Below are 12,405 nucleotides of genomic sequence, written 5' to 3' on the forward strand. Positions count from 1 at the left end.
TACACAGTCCATTGACTTTGGATACAATAATATGTTCTTGTTTTACGTTGGCTGTACTATGATATTACTAAAAGGAAGGTGTTCCTTCTTAATTCCAATACATTTCATTTCCATTTTGTGAGATCTGTCTTTGTAGTTCTTTGCCTCCTTTCTCTTCCCATGGTTCTCCTTCATATTCTAGACTTTTTTTTTTTCAGCCTGAGGCGGAAGGACATTTCTTTGTGGAAAATAAATAAATGACATAACACATTAAATAATTCAAACTTGGCTCAGGTGGAGTGTTTACAGTCACAGAGTCTTGTACTATCCTTAACCAGAGTAATTTAAATTATACCCATGTTAGTATTTAAGTAACTAAAATATTACTCCCTTTGTGAACATCAAATCAACATTTTACCTGAATTCTGGGATTATCAGGATACAAAGCATTTTACGTATGTTACAGGTTATTTTTTTAGCAATCTCGAAAGTCTTTTTCCTACTTCAAAATTTGACAGTATAAGAGAAGCCTTTTTCTGTGAGATTCTTTAAGATCAAATATATGTCAAACTCTCAGATAATATCTTCTAGCTTGAAATAACAAATATTACAGATCAGTACAATACAGCCTTAGCTGTTGGTGAGACAATCTCTTTTATATTGAGAAAGTTTGAAAGTATGTCATACATCAGTATAAGAATAGATGCTCCTTGGTAAGTAGTAGTAGAATTCTGGGTAAATTGTACTTCTAATAGGTTTTTGTGATATTTTTAGGGTTCTCTACATGTATGATCATATAATCTGAGAAGAGAGATGATTTAATTTTCCCCTTTCCATTTTGGATATCTTTTTAAATTTCCTCTTCTCGCCTAATTGTTCTGGTTAGGACTTCAAGTGCTATGTTGAATAGACTGGCAAACGTGGACATCCTTGCCTTGTTCTTGATCTTAGAGAAAACCCTTTCAGTCTTTCAACACTGAGTGTGATGTAAACTGGGGGCTTTTCTTTTTTTCTTTTTGAGACGGAGTCTCGCTCTGTCAGCAAGGCTGGAGTGCGGTGGTGCGATCTCGGCTCACTGCAAGCTCCGCCTCCCGGGTTCACGCCATTCTCCTACCTCAGCCTCCCGAGTAGCTGGGACTACAGGCGTCCGACACCACACCCGGCTAATTTTTTGTATTTTTTAGTAGAGACGGGTTTCACCGTGTTAGCCAGGATGGTGTCGATTTCCTGACCTCGCGATCCGCCTGCCTTGGCCTCCCTAAGTGCTGGGATTACAGGTGTGAGCCGCTGAGCTCGGCCCCTGAGCTTCCTCCTTTTTCACAGTTGTTCTAGCTAAAGGCTTGACAATTCTGTTCATGTTTTACATAGTCAACCCTATGTTTCACTAATTTCTCTATTGTTTTTCTAGTCTCAATTTCGTTTATCTCTGCTGTAATCTTTATTGTATCTTTTTGTGTGCCAGATGTGTGAAGTTTCTTCTTTTTCTATTTCCTTAAGGAATAAAGGTAGGTTGTTGATTTAGTTCTTTTATAGTATAAACATGTACAGCTATAAAATTCCTTCTTAGTATTACTTTTTCAGCATCTCGCAAGTTTCAATATACTGTGTTTACATTTTTATTTCTCTCAGTATATTTTCTAATTTCCTTGTGTTTTTTTCTTTGACCCATTGGTTACTTAAGGGTTTGTTGTATAATTTCCACGTATTTGTAGACTTTCTAGTTTTCCTCCTGCTATTGATTTCTAGTTTCATTCCATCATAATAAAAAAAGGTACCTTGATGATTTTAATCTTTTAACTGTATTAAGACTTTTTTGGGGGCTTAGCCTATGGTCTACCCTGAATTATGCTCCATGTATACTTGAGAAAAAAATGTGTATTCTATTGTTGTTGGGTGAAGTGTTTTGTATATGTCTGTCAGTTTCAATTGGTCTATAATGTTTTTCAAGTCCTCTGTTTCTTTACTGATCTTTTCTCTGGATGTTTAATCAATTATTGAAATGTGATATTAAAGTCCCTATAATTCTTGTACATCAGTATTTTCCTCCTTTCAATTATGTCAACATTTGTTTCATAAATTGAGGAGCTCTGATGCTTAGTGTGTATATATATATAAATATATATATATTTATAAATGTTATATCTTCTTGGTGAATTGACTCTTTTGTCATTACATAGTGTCCTTCTTTCTCTCTTGTGACAGCTTTCAACTTAACATCTCTTTTATCCAATATCGATATAGCTACTTGCTGCTCTTCTTTTAATATTTGCATGAATTATCTTTTTTCCATTCTTTCCCTTCCCCAGTGCATGTCCTCGGATTTATAACAAGTCTTGTGTAGACAGTATATAGTTGCATCTTGTGTTTTTATCCATTCTGCCAAAATATATCTTATGATTAGAGATTTACTATTGCCATTTTGCTAATTTTTTCTCTATGTCGTATAGGTTTTTTCCTCTTATTTCCTCGCTTACTGCCTTCCTTTATGTTCAGTTGATTTTTCAGTGACATTTATTTGATTTTCTTCTTATTTCTCTTTGTGTACATTCTCTAGATATATCTTTTGTGTTACCATGGAGATTACATAAAACAGTTAAGTTAGAAAAATCAATTTTAAGCTGATAGCAACTTCAATCACATACAAAAACTTTACACCTTTATAACTCTCTTCACACTCCCACTTTATGTTATGTCACAAATTATCTTTCTATATTGTGTACCCATTAATATAGATTTATACTTATGCTTTTTAAACTTTAAATCCTATTAAATAATTAAAAGTGGCATTACAAATGAAAATTATAATAACACAATTTTTAAATATTTGTCCATACATTTATCTTTACCAAAGAACTTTAAATTTTTATAGGGCTTGAAGTTACTGCTTAGTGTCCTTTGTTGCAAGTTGAAGGACTTTCTTTAACATTTCTAATAGGAATGGTGTAGTGGTTACTATCAAGCAAGTGACATCAGTTGTCTATCACCAGGAGTGAAAACCCTGATACTTCTGCCTACTGCATCTTGGTATTGGAGTTGCCAAGGAAAACACTGTACAGCCAATCGCTGAACAGATTAATGCTTTACTTACACAGAGTAGAGGCAGAGCACGACCAGCTCCACTAGTGGTCATGGGTCTCCCATGGCCAGCAGGTCCTGCCCAGCAGCTGACACAGGACAATTTGTCGGCACATACCTCTCTTGTGCTGCAGAAGGACCCTTCCCCTCCCTGCAGGGGGCAAATGTAGTATCAGGTTTGGCTAGGTGCCATAATATGTGCAATTTTAAGCTGAATGAAGGAATACACATTGAGTCTGAAACAGGCTAAAATATTCCCACACAAGTGATAATCCCAGTACAGGATATGAAGGTTCTTTATTCTCGTGATAAAGAAGTTGTCCAGACCTTAGGCCCATTGTCACATGGCCAAGTGAGGGTCAAAAGATTGCATGCACAAGACTGCCTTTCCCAACAGTAACAAACTCCTCAGTTTTTATGTAGAAATGTCTTACTTCTCTTCATTTTTTTGAAAAACAAATTTACTGAATATAGTGTTCTCAGTTGACAGGAGTTTAAAAAATCAGTTAAATATATCATCCCACTGCCTTTTGGCCTGCAAATTTTCTGATAAGAAATTCACTGTTAATATTATAGATTTTCTTGTACATACTAAGTCACCTATCTCTTGCTGCTTTCAAGATTCTCTTTGACTTTTGACAATTTGATTATAATATGTCTTAGTGTGGAACTTTGTGGATCCATCCGATTTAAAATTCACTGAGCTTCTTGTATTTGTATATTCATTTTTTTTTTTTTTTGAGATAGTCTCACTCTGTCACCTAGGTTGGAGTGCAATGGTGTGATCTCGACTCACTGCAACCCCTGACTGCTAGGTTCAAACGATTCTTGTGCTTCAGCTTCTCGAGTAGCTGGGACTACAGGCACACACCACCACACACGGCTAACTTTTTTTTGTATTTTTAGTAGAGGCGGGGTTTCACCATGTTGGCCAGGCTGATCTCGAACCCCGACCTCAGGTGATCCACCTGCCTTGGCCTCCCAAAGTGCTGGGATTACAGGCATGAACCACTGCGCCCAGCTTGTGTATTCATTTCTTTCCTCATACTTGGGAACTTTTCATCCACTGTTTCTTCAGATAAGCTCCCTGTCTCTTTGTCTCTTCTTCTTATGGTAATTCCATAATGCATATGGTTCACTCGACAATGTCCCATATGTCCCTTAAACTCTGTTCACTTTTACTCATTCTTTTTTCTTTTTGCTCCTCAGATTCAACAATGACAAATATCTTTAAGTTTACTGATTCTTTCTTCTGCCTGATCAAGTCTCCCTATAGTAAATTTTTCAACTAAGTTACTCTGTTTCTCAGGTTCAGAATGTTTGTTTGTTTTCTGTGATTTTAAAATTATCTCTTTGTTAATATTCTCATGTCATTCATAAAATATCTTCCTGAGTTTGCTTGTATGTCTGTTCATGTTCTCCTTCAGCTCATTTAGCATACTTTAGACATCTTTATTGTTTGAACATCTTTATCAAATAAGCCCAAGCTCTGCTGTTCTTTAAGATCAGTTACTGGAGATTTATTTTGTTCCTTTGAAGGGGCTACGTTTTCCTGTTCCTTTGTGTGTCTTGTGATCTTTTGTTGAAAATTGAGCATTTGAAAAAAGTAGCCTTGTCTCCTAGCTTTTTGTGGACTGGCTCTGTGCAGGGGAAGACCTTTACTAATCATCCTGGCATAAAGGTACAAGCTCCTTTCATACTTTTACTGGAGATGTGTCTTTCCTTGCCTTGTGTGTATGCTTTTGTTCCAGTTCCCCATATACTAGGCTGCTTTAAATGTCTTAATTTCCCCAAGAGGCATATTGCTGCTGCTTCTTAGAGGTCAGGGAATTTTTATTGTTTTCCTTTGTCCATAATCTGTGCCACTGGGGGGTCTTCTGACCGCTTGTGGCTCTTAGTCACCATGGTGCCTGTCTGTTTTAAATGACCTTGAACCTGCTATTCAAACTATGCCACCACTTCCATCAGCTTTTTAAATCAGGTAAGATAGGAATAGTCTTCCAGTCAATCTCCAGATAAGCTCCTCTCTTCCTCTTCCAGCTTGAGGCTGGAACTTGGATTGGGCAAATTCCTCCTGATCACATCACACTATGTTGAAGAGGAGGTGGGTTAAGGGCAAGAAAAATGCCATGAAATTTCATACTGCTTCCAATGTGGCCTTTTTTTCAGTTAGGCATTTGCTTTGTTTCTTAGCTAATTTTAGGAGTTCTTACAAAGTGACTTTGGTCTATATATTTTTTATTTGACATTTTTATGGGAAAATATGGCCCTGGAGCTTCCTAGTCTGCCACTTGCTGATATATCTTTAATGAATGAAATAAATTAATAAAATCAGAAACAGGACATATTTTATAATGTAAATATACAATATCTTAAGAAGAACAATTTGGATGCTGGCATGAATGTTAATCCTTCTCTTTTAGCAAAAACGTTTCCACGTTATTAATAGTGCTCCCTCTCTCAGGGAGTGCCAAAGTAGTGTTCTTTTAGTATTGGAGACCCAGCTCTTAGTGTTTAGGTTTATGTACATCTGCTCTGCTTCTGAACAGTACGTTACTTCAGAGTTAATTATTTTATTACCTACTTCTAAAAGAAGCAGTAGCTTCTAGTTTGGCGTAATTGTCAACTGCTTACATTTAAAATAATACAACGTAATTTAATGTCTGACTGTGATAAATGCCTGTGAGATTTGCCTCCAGATGCAGGCACTGGTACCCCCTTACTGGGCATCCTCCTCTCATACCCTGTTCTCCAAAGACCCTCAAACCTTTTCTTCCCATGGAGGAGTATATTAGTCTGTTTTCAGACTGCTCATAAAGACATACCTGAGACTGGGTAATTTATAAAGGAAAGAGGTTTAATTGACCCACAGTTCCACGTGGCTGAGGAGGCCTCAGAATTATGGTGGAAGAGCAAGGGATGCTTTTCCCAGGCAGAGAGAAAGAGAACCAAGTGAAAGGGGTTTCCCCTTATAAAACCATCAGATCTTGTGAGACTTATTCACTACCACAAGAACAGTATGGGGGAAACCACCACCATGATTCAATTATCTCCCGCTGAGTCCCTCCCACAATATGTGGGAATTATGGGAGCTACAATTCAAGATGAGATTTGAATGGGGACACAGCCAAACCCTAGCAAGGCGTTCTTGTAAAGGAGTGGCATCAAATCCTCCTTATTTGCTCATTGTCATGATCCTGCATTTAATTGATGGGGCAATTCCACATAGTACGGTATCCCTGTAACTCTGCAATTCCGCTGAATATAGAGAGCATCCAGGTGAAACTGTACCAAGTCTCCATTAAAAGAAGAAGACAAAATAACAATTTAAAAAGTGTAAGAATGAAAATTTTTGTTTTCTCAGCCATCATATAAGCATTTGTATTATATAAACTTGTAGCCAAATATTATGGAGTCATGTTTGTTAGAGATTTAAAACATGATATAATCGTAATGTATCATATTTAAGAAAATAAGTGATTCTGTACCAGCTACTTGAATTGGACATATTTGATTTTTTAATGCTAAGTTGTAAATAATTTATACATTTTATAAATATGTAGTATGAGTTTCAACTCAAATTCTTTGAGAACAATTCCCTAAATGGAAACATTAAAAGTCATGGAATGCAGTAAAAAGGAAATTACCAAAAACACCCATAAAACATAAAGATGAAATTCAAATGGTCCAATGGATAGGAAAATGTCCTGGAGTTGAGAAAATTAAGGACCTTAAAAAATTATTGATCAAGTGGCTTCACCCAAGATTACCACTTTTTTAAAAACAGGATATGAGAAGATTTAAATGATGTAGTTCAGAACACTTAGAAATGTATCTCATGGCCTTAAACAGGATAGACTCCTAAAAACAAACGGTCAGATTAACACCTTACACTGTCCTGAATCCTATTCAAATGGGATTTCAAGCATTTATGAGCACACCATGGTAATAAGAAATTGGAAGAAACTGCAACCTTTAACATGAGGATGTTTGCAAAATGGTGCAAAGTTGGAAGAGGAATAGAAATTACAGAAACATCTCTCTATAGTATTATAATTGCTAAATGTGTATATTTAGCACTTGATTTTATAGATGAAAAATTGAAACTTAATTTAAGAATAAATGTCTTTATTATTTGTATTTATAGATAGACAACAGGAATGGAGAATTCAAATGACTCACCAAAGTCACACGGTAATTTTAAATGTTGAAAATGTGACCCAGATCAGACTCCAATTTTGTGGGTCTCCTTATCTATGTTCTGCCTTCCAGAATCAGGAATAGTCCCTATTGACTCTCAGTAAAAGTGGTGACAATGCTAAAATACAAGGTCCTTAATGTAGATTTGAGATTTTCTAAATAAGTTACTTTTTTTTTTTTTTTAGAAATAATTTGACAAAAGTGACATTCATTTTTTTCAACAGATGTTATTTGAGTGCTTATTTTATGTCCCTGGTCTGAATATTTTCTTTGTAGTTATTTAAAGTAATGAATAAGCAGAAGCAGATATAGATTACCAATTTACATCAAGTAATGTGTTTGTTAATGGGTGTACCTCTAAATTAATATACTGGATTCTTTCAGATAAATATCATTTCACTGTTTTAATAGATAAACAGATGAACTCTATTAGAGGTTAAATAATATTGCCAACGTCATACAGCAAATAGTTGACCCAGACTTGGAACACAAGTCAGCAAAGATTGCAAATCCCTTAATTTTTAGCGATGTCACACTGAGTGACAGGATCTCACAGTTTCACTAACAGAAAAGTTGTTGACATACGTATACTCTAAATTTAATTGTTCATAAGAAACTAACAATTTACATAGATTTGAAATGAATCAGGCATCTAGAGATAAAATGTACTTAAATATGCAATGATGGTCATTTTGGGGACAAAGAGTAAATTTAGTGGCTTACCAGCCACTAAAAATGGGTTTCTGCTGGCTAGAGATGAGACTCAGCCGTGGAATGGGCAGGAAGATTTTAAATGAATGTTCCGCATCCTGTGCGTTGAACACAAGAGCAGAGCGCTTCAGGGAGTTGCATAACCCGTTACTCCTGGCCACTCACACAGATGAAGTTATGAAGGGACAAAAAAGTGTGGTATAGAGAATATGGTTTCTGTACTCAGAGACATCTGGATATGAATTCCAATTTCCCCACTCACCCACTGTTTGTTTAAGTAATGCTAATCCTTAGTTTCCTAACTTGTAAAATTTGGGTAGTAAGAGCTAGCCATAGTGTTATAAAATAATATATATGAAACTCCTACACAGGGCCCGACACACCGTAGGCACTCAGTCCAAAACCCCCACGGTGTTCCAGATGCTTAGCTCACTCCTTTCCTTACAGGCATCTGGAGATGGAGAGCCCCTCATAATAAAAGCTGACTTTTTTTTGAGACAGAGTCCAGTTCTGTCACCCAGGCTGGAGTGCAATGGCGCGATCTCCGCTCACAGCAACCTCCACCACCCGGATTGAAGCGATTCTCTTGCCTCAGCCTCCCGAGTAGCTGGGATTACAGGCATGCGCCACCACGCCCAGCTAATTTTCTATTTTTAGTAGAGACAGGGTTCTCGAGTTGGTCAGGCTGGTCTCTAACTCCCGATCTCAGGTGATCCGCCCACCTCGGCCTCCTAAAGTGCTGGGATGACAGGCATGAGCCACTGGGCGCCGCTGGCAAAAGCTGACTTCTATTAAGGGCTTATCACATGACCATAGGTAAAGGAGGGCAAAAATTATCGTTCATTTTACTTCCTTAAATAGGCAATACAAACGAAACAGCGATAAATTCATTGCTTAGGTTTTCCAGAAAAGTTTTTATAGTTTCAGGAATGGCATCTCAAAGGAAAGATAATTCTATGAACTTACCACAGTTTGTTTAACCATTCACTATAGGAAAACATTTGGGTTATTTCCAGCTTTTGGTTAATACAAATAAAGCCACTATGAACAACTGTACACATGTTTTCATGTGAACAGAAATGTTCATTTCTCTGTAATACTGTAATGCCTAAAACTTTTATTGCTGGGCTGTATGATAGATACGTGTTTAGTTTTATTTAAAAAAAAACACATAATTTTATGAAAGCACCGTGTATTTTATAAACACCACGTAGTCTTAAGTACTGAAGACTTTCTCCTATGTTTATTTTTCTAAAATATTTATAGTTTTAGGCCAGGTGCAGTGGCTCACACCTGTAATCCTAGCACTTAGGAAGGCTGAGGAGGGCGGATCACCTGAGGTCAGGAATTACCGCGACCAGCCTGGCCAACATGGTGAAACTCCGTCTCTAGTAAAGATGCAAAGATTAGCCGGGCGTGGTGGTGGGCGCCTGTAATCCCATCTGCTCAGGAGGCTGAGGCGGGATAATTGCTTGAACCCGGAGGCGGAGGTGGCAGTGAGCCGAGATGGCGCCACTGCACTCCAGCCGGGGAGAATTTGTGATCCATTTTTAGTTCATTTTTGGTAAGATGTGAGCTTAAATGTAAAGTTCATTATTTTATCCATGGATGCATAATAATTGTCCCAACACAATTTATTGAAAGGTTACCCTTCCTCCATGTAATTGTTTTTACAGATTCATTGGGCATAATTGTGTGGGTCTGTTTTTGGATTTGCTACTCTGTTGCTGGGTTCTAGGCGTCTCTGCCTCTGCCAGCAACACATTGCATTGCTTTCTGTGGACATATAGCAACACCAGGCACAGGGATTCCTTTCACTTTACTCTTTTTGAAAATTGTTTTCACTATTTTCGGTCCTGTGCCTTTCCATATACGTTTTAGAATAAACTTGTTTATGTCTACAAAACACGTTGTTGGGACTTTCGTGAAAATTGTACTAAATCTGTAGGTCAACTTTTGAAGTACTGACATCTTTAATATGTTGAAATTTCCAATTCATGAACATGATATATATCCATTTATTTAGGTCTCCTTTGATTCTTTTCATCAGCATTTTCTAAATTTTAGGGTACATATCTTTTATGTATTTTGTTAAAATTTGTACATAATTTCGTACCTAAATATTTCCTTTTCTATGAGATAATTTTAAATCATATTGTTTTAAAGTCCATCTCCACATGTCTGTCGTTAGTATGTTTTTGTGTGTTGATCTTATATCCTAAAAACTTGCTGAATTCACTTAAGTAGTTCTACTCAGAAAATCACGTCATCTACAAACTGGGAGTGTTTTAATTTTTTCTTTTATTTCTTGTTTTTTTAAATAGAGAACCCACAGTTTAGTTTTGTTAAGAGGGAAAAAAAAAAGAAGCTCTCAATCATACCTGAAGAAACTTAGCCAAACACTTGGAAACTACTCAGATTGCTCATGCAACGATGACAATATTCTGCTAACAGAATTGATTTGCTGCTGCATTTGTCTAACATTAGCAACTGTAAACAGAGCACTACAACTAGTGTTTGGAACTGTCTTTATAGTGTTACAGTGTCAGACACATTTTGCTTCTCATCACACCACAGTTCTCTTAGTGCACCTCGGCTTCCTTCTCTTCCATAAAGTCATTTTGATATTGAAGGACTTGTCAGTTTCCTTAGGAGTTTTCCCCTTGATCATATTGACAAGAGTGTTGTATGTAACATCAAGGAAACTTGATGTCTAAGTAGTCTGCAGCCAGAATAAGTTTAAAAAGTGCTCCTTGTTCAACTTTAAGGAATTCCTGATCCCAGACAGGAGTATGGTCTGTTCCCCTTTCTTTGTTCTCATCACCCTGGGGAGGAGGAGGGTCGTCCTTATGGTGAGTGCACCACTGAATGACCTTTTTAAATATTGCTGCATTAACATTTGGTAGAGGAACTAGGTCATCATATCCTTCATCATTCATCATCCACTCAAAATCTTCCAACATGGTTTTGATAATCACAGATTATTTCTCAATTTCCATATCAACTTCAAATATCTCTCCATCAGAACTCTGCATCACGAATGGGGCAACTTTTTGTTTTTTGTTTTTTGTTTTGAGACGGAGTCTCACTCTGCAGCCCAGGGTGGGGTGCAGTGGCGCGATCTCCGCTCACTGCAAGCTCCGCCTCCCACGTTCATGCCATTCTCCTGCCTCAGCCTCCCGAGTAGCTGGGACTACAGGCGCCAACCACCACGCCAGGCTAATTTTTTGTATTTTTAGTAGAAACGGGGTTTCACTGTGTTAGCCAGGATGATCTCAATCTCCTGACCTCGTGATCAGCCCGCCTCCGCCTCCCAAAGTGCTGGGATTACGGGCGTGAGCCACCGTGCCCGGCCACAAATGGGGCAACTTTTCCAAAAGCTGCAACTTCTAGATCAGGAACATACTGTTCTTTGTAAGAGGCAACAGTTTTTTCTTTGCCAGGGGGATTCAGTGATGTGATTCTACCTACATTGTTTCAAGAAATGTTACAAGAAAAATCTAAGCAACACTCTCGAATTTTGGGGACTTATCAGTTATTCCTGCTGATGTGTAACCAAGGACCCTGAAAAAGATTTTTAACTTGCCAACTAACAAGACATCACTTACACAGTAAAACATTTCAAAGTTAGAGAGAGTTTAAAAAATACTTTGTAAGCACTTACAGTTCAAACAAGCAACATGTTATTCCAGTTACACATTTTTACAACAATGCATACAGTGAGTCAGCTCAGAGCCTCATTCACAAAATAATTTACCTTCTTATTCCTTTAGGATAAATTTTACCTAAACCTCTGTTAGACATTTCTTAACAGAAACACAGACGAAGCACTTCATACAGGCGCTTCAGGTGCTACTCAGTAGCTGCTAGAACATCCTTTCTACTTAGCTAGAAGCTAAGGGGTTGTTGGGAGAAGGGGCATGGCGCGAGGCAGATAGAAAGAGGAAGCAGCTCCTACCTGTCAACAAAGCATTGTATTTACTTTTGGTTTTAAGTGACCACTTTCTAGGTCTCACCAAATGCACTTTTCAATGACAATATTTTAAATTACAAATATGCAATATTCTGCTTAGACCTTAAGAGGCTTTATGAAAACCGAAGCATAACCTTGTTTTCATGGTAAAGGGGATTTTGAATTTTTTTTAAAGCTACAGTAAGGTGAGATACAGACGCAGAGACACATGCACACATATATCCAGATTAATGAAGAAATCATATTGTGAAGTCTCTAACATCAGAGGCCTATTTTTAGTGCTAAGGTTAAACAAATAATCAGTAGTTTTCATCTTATTTTAGTTCTGAAATGTATATGCTCTTTTAACCATGAGTACCTTGAAGATCAAAGCGTTACCTAGCATGAAGGGAAACGTTGCTCGTCTGTTAAAGATGTCTTCAGAATTTAAGTGAACTCTATCTTGCAGTCTCTGGGAGGAAAATAAC

At 37.4% G+C, this 12,405-nt stretch overlaps 1 pseudogene; it reads right to left on the minus strand.

Moving 5' to 3' along the window:
• Positions 1–10,494: 10,494 nt before the first annotated feature.
• Positions 10,495–11,000, minus strand: LOC101145722 (S-phase kinase-associated protein 1-like; annotated as a pseudogene).
• Between the last annotated feature and the right edge of the window lie 1,405 nt (positions 11,001–12,405).

Source organism: Gorilla gorilla, chromosome 12, assembly GCF_029281585.2.
Source record: "Gorilla gorilla gorilla isolate KB3781 chromosome 12, NHGRI_mGorGor1-v2.1_pri, whole genome shotgun sequence".
In the NCBI taxonomy this organism is placed as follows: Eukaryota; Metazoa; Chordata; class Mammalia; order Primates; family Hominidae; genus Gorilla; species Gorilla gorilla.